The following is a 13,295-nucleotide window of genomic DNA, read 5'->3' on the forward strand; positions in this document are numbered from 1 at the left end:
GTCCCGGGGTGTGTGGTGGTGCCAGAAGGGATACACCGATACCACAATACCCGTAACAGTTCTCACTGTTGTAAAACTTTTCTAGACATCACCAATTACTAAATCTTCACTGGAGTGGCTTTCAGCCGTTTCTTTCCAAGAGCCTAATTGAGCTCGAAAACCCTAAGGCCAACGTCTAATTGATTTTAATTTAATTTGGCTTAGGATAAGTATGCAAGGTGGTGATTTTTGGGCTAAGGACAGGTAATGACTTTCTGACCTTATCTTTTTAATGGGTTTTGCCCTTAAATTATTTTATGCAAATGCTTAATACTAAATGCAGCAAATAATCAATATATTTTTTTTAAAGTTTATGCAATGTCATTAGGTTGTATTGATTAAATGAGCAAGCAAAAAATTTTTTTATTTTTATTTTATTTTTTTTTATAATTTTTTATTTTTATTTTTATTTTTTTTTATAGCAATAACTTGAATGTAAACTAAACACAATTCTTATGCGTCAGTCAATCTCCGAATGCCCGTTGAATAAGCTCTGGAGATTACTCCGTGAGGAGTCCTAATAGAGGTATGATAACCTCGGAGGATTGCACCCTATCAATTACTAGCAAAAATAATAATTTTTTTTATATTTTTTTTAATTTAATTAATTTTTTTTTTTCTTTTTAAACTTCAAATTTTGAATCTCAGAATTCAAATTTTGAATTTAAAAAAATTTTGAATTTTTGAATTTTTTTTTTAATTTTAATTTTTTTTTTGAATTTTAAATTTCGAATTTCAAATTTCAGAATTTAATAACTACGAAATTATTAACTAGAAATTATCAAAATAAGAAAAATTAATAAAAATAAAAATAAAAACTTACTACCGGAGTACGTGCACTCCGGGCATCCAAAATTTGATTTGATCTTCGTGATCGTTCTTGCTTCTCGATTTGCCTCTCCGGCAATGGCGCCAAAATTCTGTTCATCCGATTCCTGTCTACCTAAAAATATGCTAGACAGATCATTGTTAGAACCGACGAACAAAAGTTAATTTAAATTCTACTCTTACCTTTCCTACTCGAAGAATAGCGGTTGTAAGAGGTCGATCCACAGGGAGGCGATTGGAGTTGCATAAAAATTAGAACGTTCACTCGGATTTGAAATCGATTTTTGAATGATAAAAGAAAAACATTATTTTGAGGATGTTGATGGATTCTCTAGTCTACCGGAGAATATTTTTTTATTTAAAAATAATAAAAAGACAAGTACTTAGAAATCAAAGAGTATTTATGAATTCATGAAATGTTTAACTATTCAAAGGAAATTTTTTGCATAAATTAAAATGGATGAAGACAAGTGCTAAGCAGATCAAAAGCCTAGAACATAAATTGCATCAAAGAAAATTTAATGTATTGCATCAAAGAAGAATTAAAAGATTGCATTAAAAAAACAGAAATTAACTTGAACCTAGAACAAGGATTGCATGAAAATAAATGTACTGATTGCATAAAAAGGATAATTACAAAAGAAATAAAATGAAGTTTGGAAGCCTAGTGCTTCCTCCTTCTACAAAATAAAACATAAAAACCAAGAAAGAAAAATAAGAAAACTCCCCTTTCTTCCTTCCCTAATTTTTTATTCTTTCTTTTCAACCCGAAACAGAGCCATGCTCTGTTTCTTTTTTTCTTTTTCTCACAAACAGGGCCTTCCCCTGTTTCTTGGCCTCAACCGAGAGCCCCCCTTGGACCCGCTGGCCACTCGCCGAGAGCTTTCCTCCCTTTTATAGATCAATCGAGAGGGGGAGGATACGTGATTGCTGGGGATCCGGAAGCTTGGGCTCTGGGATTTGGGAGGACGCCGTGGAAGATGGACGGATGCAGGATCACTTGGAGGAGGCGGTCACGGCTTGGATCCGGGCGCTGGGAGGAGCCGATCATGGCCACGATGGAGGCTGGGATCACGGGCGGAAGAAGAAGACGCCGGATTGGAAGCGGGAGGAAGGCGTGGAAGGAAACGGTTGAGGGCTTCACGGCTTGATCGGGTGCTGCAATCGGGCGCGATGCTGGAAGGAGAGGACGTGGGAGGCTTCGCACGGGCCGGCTGCAAGGCGGGGATGATGCGGACGGCGGGCTGGGATCATTGGAGGAGCTATTCACGAGCGCGTGATGCTGGATCAGTCACAGAAGGAAGGAGATGCGCATGGGATGGGGTCTCCCATGATCGCACGGAATGGGGCGCGCGTGGGGTGAGCTGGGTTTGCGGGATGCTTGTGAGAATCTGGAAGCTTGGAGCTGGGGAGGATGGACGACCGTGATGCACTGCGGGAGGCTGGGAGGAATGGATTTATTTGGGATGTTGATGATTGGCTGGACAGATGGCCGAGAAGGAAATGATCGCGGGGCCTTGATGCGGGACTGATTTGGTAGGTGACCTGATGGACGGCGCAGGATTTCATGCTTGCATGGCAGCTGGGGAATTTGTTAAGCTCGAGCTGCCGGGCATTTGGGCTCAAACCCAATGTTATTGGGTCTCTTGGACTCCTTGCACTCAAATACAAATACAATGTTAATTAATTAATTTTATCATTAAAAATTAACTATAATACTAATTAAGGTGGTACGATGATTGCACTTTTGTGCAATCATCAGTTACCCTAGTGGACGAGTGTTGTCTCGTGAGGGTTTGCAGTAATGTTACCCACAAACATCATTTTAAAAGATACTCTAAAACATAGCAACCCTTAAGGCAAATGTAAATGTGACGTCTCAGAATACCTATACCTCCACCACAATTAGGTACCGCTTGAGTTCTGGGTGCACTACTCAAATTCACAAGTGTTAACTACCATTTGTTAGCTCCCGACCCATTAAATTTTCCGAATATCACATGTTATTTGTCCAGAATGGTTCGCATATAAAAATGAAGCTATCAATCCCAACTAGACATCCCAGGTACACAGAGTTCTAAAACAATGGAGTCAAACCAGTCATCCATATGTCACTTGGTTTTAATTTAACTAACTCACTCATGTTTATTTTAATAATAATAATTTTTTTTTCACTAACAGTGACTACAACAGTCCAACTCCATTAGGCTCTAGTAAGGTCCATGTAACGAGCTTTGGGTCAATGACTCTTGATCCAGTTGGCTCAAAGCATTAGGTGAAACACCCCTCAGACTTAATTACTCGAACCAGACTACGCCATGAGGCCAGACTAATCACTTATTTCAGTCATTTTTCACCTTTTTACGCGAACACTCACTGCTTTGTAGGCAAGAGGCCCGGTTACTTAGTGAATACAAACTGTATTATTTCTCTCTCTTTTTTTTAATTTATTTATATGTAACGTGACTGTATTGTGGCTATAGGTCAACCAAGGTCAGAACATAAGGCACCCAGGTGATCTAGCCGGGAATTTCAAACTTTATCTTTATGTGAAAACCAAATCATGAACTTTAGGACATGACACTCATACTTCTTTTGCAAATAAGGTCAACAAACAAATAGGTAACACAAGTGAACTCCTAAGGCTTTCCTATTGTCATTGAATACTTGTGTGGAGATCTAATAATAGGGCTCTAATAAGTCATAATATGCTCCGTGCCTTAATAGCTGCACATGTTTATTTACTTAGAAAAATTAAAGTGGTAATTAAATGCAACAAAATATATGTTTGTTATTATTATTATTACTATTATTATTATTATATATATAATTATTATTATTTTTATTTTATTTATATATTATTTATTTATTTATTTGTTATTTTTTTTTCAAAGATATGACAATTGGTATGATATATAGAAAAAAATACAGTAATCTCTCTCCCCCAACTTAAATTCAACATTGTCCCCAATGTTGCAACATGAATGCATGAAATATGAATGATAATAAGGCTGAAGGTTAGAATTTACCTGATAGAATGACTCCACACTATTGTTGCTCACCAATTGTCATATCAACAGAAAATGAAAGAGAGACAAATTATGATACAAACAGAGGACCTCTAGCAGATATAGAGATCAATCCTGATAAGCAGGATCTTCCAGATTGGTCGATTCAACCTCTGGGGTAAAGTTGTCCAAAAATAACTTCAAACGTTGGCCATTTACTTTAAAAATATTACCGGTGTTTGGGTTCTCTATCTCAACGGTTGCATACGGATAAACAGTTTTAACTATAAATGGGCCGGTCCACCTAGATCTCAATTTTTCTGGAAATAAATGAAGTCTTGAATTATACAATAGAACTTTCTGGGAAGGCTCAAATGTTTTCCTTATAATATTTCGATCATGAAAGACTTTCATTTTGTTCTTATAAATTCGAGCATTCTCATATGCTTCATTCCTGATTTCCTCTAGTTCATTAAGTTGAAGTTTGCGTAGTGAACTAGCCTTATCCATATCAAAATTAAATCTCTTAATAGCCCCGTAGGCCCTATGCTCCAATTCCACAGGCAAGTGACACGGTTTGCCAAAAATAAGACGGTACAGAGACATACCAATCGGGCTTTTAAAAGCAGTACGATAAGCCCAAAGTGCATCAGTTAAATGCAATGACCAGTCTTTGCGATTTGGGTTAACCGTTTTTTCGAGAATATTCTTAATTGATCGATTGGATACTTCAACTTGTCCACTTGTTTGTGGATGATAAGGGATGGCGACTTTATGGGTGATCCCATATTTTCGCATTAAAGCTTCAAAAGGCTTATTACAGAAGTGTAAACCCCCATCACTGATGATGGCTCGAGGCATTCCAAATCTAGAAAGAATGTTTTCTTTTAAAAATTTTAAAACAGTTTTATGGTCATTATTCTTACAAGGAATTGCCTCTATCCATTTGGAGACATAATCTACAGCTACTAAGATGTACAAATTTTCGAATGAAGAAGAAAATGGACCCATAAAATCTATTCCTCAACAATCAAATATTTCAATAATTAAAATTGGGTTGAGGGGCATCATATTCCTACGAGTTATCCCACCTAACTTTTGACAATGCTCGCAAGCTTTGCAAAAGTTATGGGAATCTTTGAACAAGGTGGGCCAATAGAAACCGCACTGTCAAATTTTTGCAGCCGTTTTGTTAGTAGAGAAATGATCACCGCAAGCTTCAGAATGACAAAAGGAAATGACACTAATAAATTCGTCATTAGGTACACATCTCCTAATAATTTGGTCTGGGCAGTATTTGAAAAGATAAGGATCATCCCAGAAGAAATTTTTTATTTTGGTCAAAAATTTTCTTTCGTCCTGTTTATTCCAATGAATCGGGAGTTCACCCGTGACAAGAAAATTTGCAATGTCTGCAAACCAAGATGACGACGTGATCTCAAAGAGTTGCTCATCAGGGAAAGTGTGTCTTATGAGTGAATTGTCTATGGAATCTGGAAGAGTGAGACAAGACAAGTGATCAGCTACTACGTTCTCTACCCCCTTTTTATCTCTTATTTCTAGAAAAAATTCTTGGAGTAGAAGGATCCACCTAAGCAAGCGCGCCTTAGCATCCTTTTTTGAAAGAAGGTACTTAAGGGCAGCGTGGTCAGTATAGATAATGATTTTAGATCCAATCAAGTAAGATCTAAATTTGTCTAGTGCAAATACTACGACAAGTAGTTCCTTTTCCGTAGTGGTGTAATTCATTTGTGCACTATTTAAAGTCTTACTTGCATAGTAGATAACATAAGGTTTCCTTTTCCTTTATTTGCCCTAAAACTACCCCAACTGCATATTCACTAGCATCACACATGATTTCAAAAGGAAGCGACCAGTCAGGTAGTTGCATGATGGGAGCAGAGGTCAGCAAGCTTTTAAGTTTATCAAAAGCTTTTTGACAATCTTCAGACCACGCAAATTGAGTTTCCTTTTGAAGGAGATTACATAAGGGTTTAGATATTGAGCTAAAATCTTTAATGAATCTCCTATAAAATCCTGCATGACCCAAAAATGAGCGTATAACTTTGATAGTTTTTGGGTTGGGTAAGTTAGCAATTAAGTCAATTTTAGCCTTGTCTACTTCAATTCCTTCAGATGAAATGACATGCCCGAGAACAATTCCCCTAGTTACCATGAAATGGCACTTCTCCCAGTTTAAGATTAGATTCTTCTCCTCACACCGAATTAAGACTAGCCTTAACTGGTCCACACAGTTTCATGTCAAAAGCTCCCGCAGCAGTAGGAATAACCATACAGGATGGGGTACTGATCCTAGTGGGTTGTAGATAATCACAAAGCGTTCTAATAGGTAAGTCATTTTGAAATTCATTATCTCCCTGATTACTATTATTATCTTCCATTTGATTATTTGAATTTTGAACAATTAAATTTTTATCTTTTGATTCAACTTGAAATAATCTATTCATTTTATCTCTCTCCCACAATAGCATAAACTGAATTTTTTTTTTTAAACAAACACCCTAATACAGTAAAACAAAAATTTAATTAAAATTAAGCATGCATTAAAACAGACAATTTCTAATGTTTTTCTAAAAATTCTAGACAGCTCCTAACTGGTTTGAAGAGGACACCTAAGCCTCCAATCCGGTCTAATAACCTTAGTCGACCAGGTAAGCTCCCAGGTAAGTGGAGGGGTCACGATGCATGTAGCAAAGGTCCCACTTAAGACCCACTTTTCTCGAACAGAAACTGTCTCCCTTCAATCACTTAGAGGGACAAAGCTTGCCTAGATATCGACCGGGCTATAGAGCGAAATTGGTGCAACTTTCAGTGGTCTTCGTCTTATTGAGCTCGAATATCCTTAGGGGCCAACGTCTAGTTGATTTTAATTAGGCTTAGGATATTTATGCACTGGAATGATTTTTGGGCTAAGGACGAGTGATGAAATTCCGACCTTATCTTTTTAATGGGTTCAACCCTTAGATTATTTTATGCAAATGCTTTATATTATATGCAACAATCAAGAAGATTTTTAATATTTTATGTCATGACATTAAACTGCATTTGAATAGTTGATCAAACAAACTAGCTAAATTTTTTTTTATTATTATTTTATTTTATTATTATTTTAATTAATAAATTTTTATTTTTTTTGTTAACAAGAGTAAAATTCTAATCTAGGAATTATTAAAATAGGACTAGTATGAACAAAACAGGAAAATTAACTTAAATACTCACGGCCGGAGTTTGTTCACTCCGAAAATCTAAAAATTTGATCTTCATCTTCCTCGTTACTAATCCCGCTTTGTGTCGCCCTTGAATCTGAAAAGATTTGAAATTTCAGCCTTGTTAAAAATAAAAAATATTGAAAAACCAGAAATTAAAAATTAAAATTTGTAGCCTTGTTCTCGTTCGCACGTTGCAAATCCCCGGCAATGGCGCCAAAAACTTGCTACGTCTTTAATCTTGCTCTTTTTTAAAAGAGATATTAAATGCAGAATACCCCAAGTATAGGGTGTAGCAAAGTAATATTCTCGGTAAGTCCGAGATCGAATCCACAGGAATTTGACAGTAAACAAAAACTAAAGACTAAATAATATTCGGATTGACAAAAATATAACTAAGGCATCAGAATTCAGCCTAACACTTCATTATGCTTTTCTTTTAATCACCTATTATCTCAGTTAGATTTGAATGAAGACCTAACCGGAAAGTGGAGCCGTGAAAATACCAATTAATGATTAATATAGTAGATTTAGTTTTATGGGCAGCATTACAGTAATTCTATTTTAAACTACAGGGATTTCTAAGCATCTGTTATACCCGGGGGAAATAACAAATCAAAAAAAATATATAAGTTTGAAATAATTCTTATAAATCTATTGCACCATAATTCAAATAAAAAACATTAAAATTCCATTGATGATTAAAGAAAATACATGAAGAAAATGCTAGGCTTTTTCCTAGCCTTAGTTAAAAGAGATTTAGCTACTCATATGAGATGGAAGCATTTTTATAAAAGGGATTAGCATAGAATAAATAAAATAAAGCATAAATCCCTTTTTTTTTCTTTCTTCTATTCAGAGAATAGAGTGCTCTATTTTCTTTTTTTTTCTTTTCTCTTCTGATGGTTCCCTAGCTTCCTCTCTTTTCCCGGATCGCCTCTCCTCCTCCTTTCTCGCCTGGCTGGCTTCCCTCCTCCCTTGCCGGCTGGCTTCTTCCCTTTCCTCCACTGGAAGGATGATGAATCGTGGCCCCCGGTCGCCTCTCCCCCTTGCTCCGTGTCCTCCTCCTCCCCCTCTCTCCGATGCAAGATCAATCCCCTCTTATAGCATGTTGAAGGCGCGGTTGGGAAGATCCGAAAGCAATGCTGCGACGATCGCGGTTGCAAGTTATTGCGGACGTTTAGGAACGTGCTGGGAGCGGATGAGACGCGTGGAGATTTGGAAGATAGGAACGCAGCTGAAACGCATGGATTTGAATGCAGAACCCATGGATGAGACGCGGATTGGATGAAGTTGAATCGCTTGGAACTCTTCGGTTGCTGGGACGCTTCCGCTGTTGCTTGGATGCATGGAATACGCAGGGGAATGCGGATGAGCTGGGAAGAAACGCTCGAACGTTTGGATGCTCCTCACGGACGCGTGCTCTGTTCGTTGGGGAGATGCTTCACGGGTAAATGGGATGAATGAAGTGTGGATGGCCGTTGGGGTGTTGAGAAGACTCCTCGGCTGGAATTTATTCACCGGGAACGTTGCTGGGATGTTGAATGCGGCTTGGAATGATCCGGTTGCAGATGAGATGCCACGACGCTTGGAGACTCTTCAGATGGATTAAATTTGTTCGCTGGGAAGGAAGTTTGAAGATGGCGAGATGCGAATGGTTTGGCTTCGGTGTCCCCTTGCTGCCATTAAGATGTTGCTCCGGTTGCATGTGCTGGGAAGTCACGGATGGTTGGATTTGTGGATAGCTTTGGGAAGTTTGCTTCGAATCAAAGAGCTTGGGGAGTTGAGATGCCTCCTCGGCTGGATGCGTGGGAATTTTAGGTTAGGAACCATTGGATCGCCTCATCACTGATGCTGGGAAATTTGTTGAGCTCGGGCTACTGGGCGTTGGGCTCAAACCCAACGTTATTAGGTCTCTTGAATTTCTTGCACTCAAACACAAATAAAACATTAATTAATCAATTTTATTAATAAATATTAGCTATAATACTAATTAAGATGGTATGAAGATTTCACTTTTGTGCTCTCATCACACAATTAATATAAAACCTCCTTACACAGAAATAACTCCTAATAAGTCTAAAAATAACACAAATAAGCCCTAAAATGCAAACAAGCTCAGAAATAAAAATAAAATAAATATGCAAATAAGATGGTGGACTAGGCGGGTAGATAATCAGCTTCGATATCCCCATCAACTTCTCTCGGATGGAAAAAACTCGACCTCGTCGAGTGTAGGTTTGGCCGGCTGTTGTATTGCTCTAGAAGGTCAGGGTCAAGGCGCTGCAACTCGGCTCGCGAAATCCACGTCACATCCGATTCGGATCGACTTTTTCACCGAACAAGGTAACATTGGTAACTTCCTCTCCTGGTAGATATAACCTGCTCATCTAATATATGTTCTATGTGTTCTCTGCGTGCATGAAACTTTGGAGATGGAGGCTCAATAGCAGATGATGGGTCAAGGTGATCAACAAAGGCGGGTGTATCAACAAAAGGGATAGAAGGAATGAATGTTGACTTTTTGTATAGAACTAAATCTTCAATATTAAATGTCGTACTAATCCCATAGTCATCAGGAAGATCCACAGCATAGACATTCGAATTAATTTTTCATAGGATTTCGAACGGTTCCGCACTACGAGGTTGCAATTTCTTAAACGTTTTCGCAGAAAGTCGTTCAATTCTAATTCTTATCATGACGTAACCTCTTTCACTTAGCTCTTTATAACATCCGTGTAAATCAGCAAAGGATTTATATTTTAAGTTATTAAAAGTGAATGCAATTGATGATTTTTTTATGTAATGAATGTGGATGTGATGCAATGATGGTGCAGACTCAGAGACTCTATACTGATGAGACATGAAAAAATAGGTCTATGGGTTGCTTAGGTTTGTAATCATGCACCATTTCAAATGGACTCATGCCTATGGACTTGTTTACCGCACTATTATATGCAAATTCAACTATTGGTAACATTAAATCCTAGGTCCTAGCATATGCATTTGGGTTGAGCCTATTATGTGGAAGGTTGGGCAGAGATGCTCCAGGAACTAGATCAAATGTGTGTTGGATATCACGCATTAGAGAAAGTGCATCCGGAAGATCGTCAGGGACTACATCATGAAACTCCTCTAGAAGAAAAACTACTACGGGGGAATGTTCAAGGTTGGACTCTGTATGGGTATCTTTAGCTACAATTGCCAACTCTGGTGACTGGCTCTCAATATCTTTCACTACCTCTTCCACAGTAGTGATGTGAAGTGGCTTGGTTGTACTTAGATCAATAGTCTCCCTTTGAGAATCATTTTGGACAAAGTCTAATTCTATGACTTTGTCTTCAAAGTCTTCTTCATAGTCTTCTATATTTAGTTCATAGACTTCTTCGATATATTCGACCTCTTGGCTCCTAACTTCTGGTTTAGTAATCAGGTAGGTCTTAATAGAACATTGGAATGCTATGTGGGCGAATTGTTGATGCCTAAAGCATTGGGTTTGGTGCCTAGGAAAATGGGGAAGGATTATAGGTGGTGCGACTAAACCGATTTTAAGTTAGGCAGCAATAGGGGTTAGTGGTTTAGGGGTTCTAGAATTTCGCATGAGCTCACGGATCTCTTGTTTAAATTCCTCATGTCCAGCCTGCATGGCATCGAGCTCCCTGTCACTACAGGTTGGCATGCAATAACAACACTAGGTGATGATGTGAAATGCAGTGTCATGCAGGACCAAATTTGATGCAGGACAACCTACTAATGCAATCTATTATGATTTCAGAGATCAGCAAGTTTTCACAAGAATAACTTAAAGTTTAAATATTGCTGATTTTTTACTTCGGTTATTCGGAATTAAGGATTAAGATTATTCAATTTAAGAAATTAGATTGCAATCAAATAGTATAATTGTTCTGATCCTAAATCAACCTGATCGAAGCATGTTGAGAAATATCCGGTTGCTAGGGTGTGTTAATTTAATATCTAGATTTTAAAAGGGCAAATAGGATAGGTTTGAAAGTAGGAGTTCTATGTTCAGAATTTTGACAGCAAAAGTAAATTTCAAAAATATGGCTATCATATAAGAACTAAGGAATAATTAAATAAATAAATTTTTTAAAAAATAAAAACCTTATTATCTGTTGTGAGGGGTCGATCGGACTTGTCGCTGTGGATGGAGATTTCGGCGGCTGAATCCGTCGGTTTTTTTTGGTTCAGATCACAAAGACAAGAACTTGGAAAGTGGGTCGTAAGAAGCCTCAGGTCCTCCAGCCAAACCCCTTGAGCATGGGTTATCCGAGTCCAGTAGTGTTGGTGTCGGTGGTGAAGAGACGAGGGAGGATTTGAATGGAGGCTCTGTTGATGTGAGTTAGCTCAGGCTTCTGCAGAAGCTGATGCTCGTGAGAGAGAGTCGGGGCGGGCAGCGGCGGCGGAGAAGGTACTCGGCGGCCGGCGGCGGACGGCCGGTGGGCGGCGACGGAAGTGGGCGTACGGTGGTGCTTCGGCGGGGCGAGGGAGGCGGGGTGCCTCGGGTGGGATGCGGCCGAAGGGAGGCAGGGCGAGGGAACCGATGGCGGATGAGGCGGTTGGGAGTCTTGGGCGGCGGCCGTCGGAGGAGAGGAGGAGCTTGGCGGAGGCCCTCGGAGGAGAGGGCGCTCGGAGGTAGCAGCACTCGGCGACAACGGCTCCGGCGGCGACGACGGGCTCGGTGCCGGCGGGGACCCGAGGGGCGGAGCGGCGATGGCTGCATGGTGCGGCGGCGATCGCGGCGGGGAGGCCACAGGAAGATGAACAGGAAGAAGACATGTACCTTTTTTTTTTTTTGTGGGACCCAGGTTACCGGGTTGTGGGTTAACGGGTTGAGAACTTACCCGTTACCCTGATTCCTTCTTCAACCTCCCGATGGTTCGGGAGGGCGAGCCGTTCCTCGCGGCGGCGGCGGCGGCTGCGGGGACGGGCTGTGGCGGGACTCTGCAGCGACGGGACGGCTGGTTCACAGGCTCCGGCAGGCGGCGGCGGTCACGGCTGCGGCTCCGTGACCTGCGGCAGTGGATGGCGGCCGTTCACTGGATTCCGCGGGCGGCGATTTCCTCGGTTCCTCCGAGGGGTTGCGGCGGCGGAAGAAAGGGATGGGGCGGCGGCGGAAAGGAGCGGGCTCAGGGAGGGACACGGTGGAACTTCTCGGCCGCGGGGAAGATTTCTTCTTCTTCTTCTTTTTTTTTTTTTTTTTTTTTTTTTTTTTTTTGCTGTTTGCCTGTGACGCTTGATCCCGGACGGCTACGGCTTAACTTCTGGGAGACCGCAGAAGAACCACCGGTGGCCTGGCGGCGGGTGGTAGAGGTATTCACGGGGGTGACGACTGGTGGGAAGGGCACGCAGACAGGGTTTCCCTTTACCTCTGGTGAGAACCGAGAGGGAGAGAAGCTAGATCCCGGGCGTTGGCAGATAACCTGGCTCGTGGCTTTGGCAGCAGGGGCAAAGCCGACGGCTCAGATACCAAGTTGATGCCGGACCGGGACAGGAGAAGGGCTGATGCGGTGAAAGTCCAACTCGGGATGACTGTTGCTTCTGCAAAACCAGGAGACAGAGGAAGAGGGAGGAAGAAGAAGAGGAGAATAAGAGAGGAAGAGAGGAAGAGAGGACGAGAAGAGGGAGAAGAAGAGAGGAGGAAGAAAGAGACGGGAAGGGAGGAAGAGAGACGGTAGGCAGAGAGGTGGGGGAGAAAACTTTTAATACTTCATTAAATCCTAATCATTAAAATAGTCTCTGTATATAGGGCCAAATAAACACAATGAACATAAAACCTCTTTACACAGAAATAACTCCTAATAAGCCCTAAAAAAACACAAATAAGCCCTAAAATGCAAACAAGCCCAGAAATAAAGTAAAATAAATATGCAAATAAAATGGTAGACTAGGCGGATAAATAATCAGCTCCGATGTCCCCATCAAAAGTATGATCTTTAGATTATTTCAGTAAATTGAAACAAATGGTAGACCACAGAAAATTATTTGCCTTGTCTTGTTGGCATGTCTTAGTGGATGCTAGCAACTTTTCCAGGTCTCAATCTTGCTTCGACCAATTCAGTGTTTATAGGAATTATTAGCTCATTTTAGGAAAAAAAATCAACAAAAATTCTTGCCAGGCCTTGAGGGCCCATAAGCGTGTCAGAATGCTAATGCTCACACCGTGTCGTGCTAT

Source organism: Phoenix dactylifera, chromosome 1 (assembly GCF_051530095.1).
Source record: "Phoenix dactylifera cultivar Ajwa chromosome 1, Ajwa_hap1_PhDact_Kaust_v1.1, whole genome shotgun sequence".
Taxonomy (NCBI): domain Eukaryota; kingdom Viridiplantae; phylum Streptophyta; class Magnoliopsida; order Arecales; family Arecaceae; genus Phoenix; species Phoenix dactylifera.